This window comes from Stegodyphus dumicola, chromosome 6 (assembly GCF_044657685.1).
Source record: "Stegodyphus dumicola isolate Sdum_Otavi_A_Nest chromosome 6, ASM4465768v1".
Lineage (NCBI taxonomy): Eukaryota > Metazoa > Arthropoda > Arachnida > Araneae > Eresidae > Stegodyphus > Stegodyphus dumicola.
In genome coordinates this window covers 228,828,667-228,831,545 of record NC_140773.1, presented here as the reverse complement: position 1 = coordinate 228,831,545, position 2,879 = coordinate 228,828,667, and the positions used below count along the sequence as shown (strand labels likewise).

The window sequence follows — 2,879 nt, the reverse complement described above, 5'->3', positions numbered from 1 at the left end:
TTATTAGTGCTTGAACTCAGTGATAATTCGCTACACAGTTCACTAGGTTCTTCGACATTTGTTTATAGACAAAGTAGAGAGGGAGATTATGACTTTATAGAATTTTTATACAGAATTCTACTTTGTTTCTATGCATATTAAAATATAATATTTGGTTATATATATATCTTTTGTTCCCTTATAAGGTATTTCTACCGCTTTCTTAGCGTGCCTTCGTAGTGTAGTGGTCTGCATGCTCGACGCCTATTCGAGAGGTCCGTGGTTCGATTCCCGGCGAGGACAGTGATCATTTTTCAAGTCTCTTGCTTCCAAAAATCCTAGCGTCTCTACAGTGACGCCCGAAATAAAAGGGGTTGGATGACAATTCTCCACCACCAGGATTTGCGATTGGATCCCCTAATTCCCAATTGCCCTTTAAAAGGGGCGTATATGAGGTATTTCTCCCGCCTTCTTAGCGTGCCTTCGTAGTGTAGTGGTCTGCACTCTCGGCGCGTATTCGAGAGATCCGTGATTCGATTCCAGGCGAGGGAAGTGCTCATTTTCTAAGTCTCCTACTTCCAAAAAATCCGAATGTCTCTACACCCTCACAATATGAATGAATTCTCTCTTTATTGCTAAATAAGAACTAGACTGTTTCCTCCAGAAGAAAAGGCTAAAGAAGTCTACAGTATTCTTATTTCCCAGGCATCACGCTGAAACTGCATCCACTTTTATTTTGATAACCAACCAGTCCAAATTTCGAGAATCCTGAAAGTGTAGAAATACGCCACGGATAGTGTCTTAAGTAACCCTAAACGTGACAGGAGAAGTGACTCGTTTTTTCATCATTTTTCTAAAAGGTAGTGAAAATTTCTATCTCAAATAAGTAGTTCTCTAAAACGAATCCAATCTAATTATTTCCTACGCAGTTTTGTCGACTCTGGTGGGTAAACGGGGTGGGAGGAAGAGGAGTACATTGAGAAAAGTCACTGAGAAATAAATAAAACAAGAGAGAGAGAGAAAAATAAAATTCTTTTTGTCTGCAGCGCGAATGAAATGTTAGTCTCGGTCATTAGCAAAGGATTCTGTTTTCATTGAGGCGGTCATTTCGTCCCCCCGTCGCCATGGAGACGGTCTCCGGAGGATGATGATGCCGGAGAGAGGGGGATCATTGGATTGGACGGAGGGCCTTCTGTCCCCCTCTGAAGAAGGTCCGTATTAATGAATGGGCAAGCGAAAGGGACAACTTGCCATTTTTTTTTTTACTCTTTTTTTTTTTTTTTCCTTACGAAGACGTCCCGAGACATCTTTATCGACAAGTCCTTTTCTGAGGTCGATAATTTATCGACTTGGCTAGGTCGATGAGACACCGCATCGGCTTCGAACGTCTAATTAGATATGTCTTCGCCTTTGTTTCTGAAACGCAAGGAAAGCCAACCGACATTGCGACGCCCCGAGCGGTAATTATTAAGAATACTCTGTTGCGAGACTCAGAGGTGTAAGTAATAATATATTTTAATGTTGTGTCTCTTCAAAAGTTACTGAACTGCGCTACTGAAATAGCTTTAGCGATTTTGCAAAACTTTCTCCGGCTCAACTGTCTTCCTGTTGGATGTCCCGAAATGTTGCAGATATTCCAGGAAGGTTTTATACCTTTCATGTTTAGGTATAAATATACTTAAATACGTTTTATAAAACTACAACGAATTAAGTTTATTTTTGGAAACATTTTTACAATTTATATGGCCTGTTTGTGCAGACTTTTCTGCTTAAAAATAGCGAATTCTTAATAAAGATTTGAGTAATGTGCCTTGGCATTATTTTTCACAGTTGAATTTGAAATTTACCGTGGCAGCGATTTTAATATGAAAAAGGTTCATTAAGACGCCTTGCTTCCGTCATTAACTGGCGAGCAGCCTTATTGCCACTTGCATCATTCAATATCTAAGATTATTATTTATTAGATATTGATTCTTATATGTATTATACGAATAAGAACTACTTGTACAACTAGCACATAAAGTGGCGGAATCTCAGTTTGTATGTAATATTGCAGTGCCATTGACAAATATTTAATTCAGTATTAAGATAGGCATGCAATAAACCATACAAAATGTTAGCTAATTGGCAGATAATAAGGACACTTTACAGAAGAATAAATTACACTTAGTTACACATGTGTACGTGTACACTCCGCACACACACGCACAACAAAAGGAACACTTCTATTACTCCGTTCTACTGGGCGATGGATGAAATTTAGCTTGCGTTATTCACGTCTCGAAAGAGTAACTTGGGATATATATTAGATTTATATATAGTACTTACCTAACATAGGTACTGTGGTACAAAATACAGCTTTTTCTGAAAAAACGTACGATTTTTTTTAGGCCGAAGGGGCAATTTGCTCAGGGCTATTAATTCCGTTTTGCCATTTTGCGTCGATTCACTATAAACGGCAAATCACTTTTTAAATTGATGCCACCCAATATTAGAGTCCCGCATTATATTTAAAGAAATTAAATAATAAAAAATCTGCATAAATGTATGTATGTTTCTTGCACTGTGATAAAACAACGGTACTTAGAGCCATCCAATTTTGAATAACGTACGTCTCAACCCGAATATGGGCATCTGAAAGCCCCAAATTTGGAATTTGTTTTATTACCTATTTCATATTTTGCGAAGTATTTATGAGTTTTTCATTAAGAAACTCAACAATTTCAAAGCAAGCAATGGCAACACTGTACGGGGGAAAAAAATATCTCCAGCGCGCGGCACTGTGCATCGGAAATTCTAAAGATAAGCTCTTTTAAAATTATTTTGAGGTATTTCTGCTTAATTGAATTTTATGGTTTAAGTGCGAAGAACGTGATATTTAATAAATAAAGGTAACACAC

At 37.7% G+C, this 2,879-nt stretch overlaps 1 non-coding gene across 1 annotated transcript; it reads left to right on the top strand.

Annotated features, from left to right (window-relative positions):
• The first annotated feature begins 209 nt into the window (after positions 1-209).
• On the top strand, positions 210-282 carry TRNAR-CCU (transfer RNA arginine (anticodon CCU)). The gene has a single exon. It is a non-coding gene; the product is annotated as a tRNA-Arg (tRNA).
• The last annotated feature ends 2,597 nt before the right edge of the window (positions 283-2,879 follow it).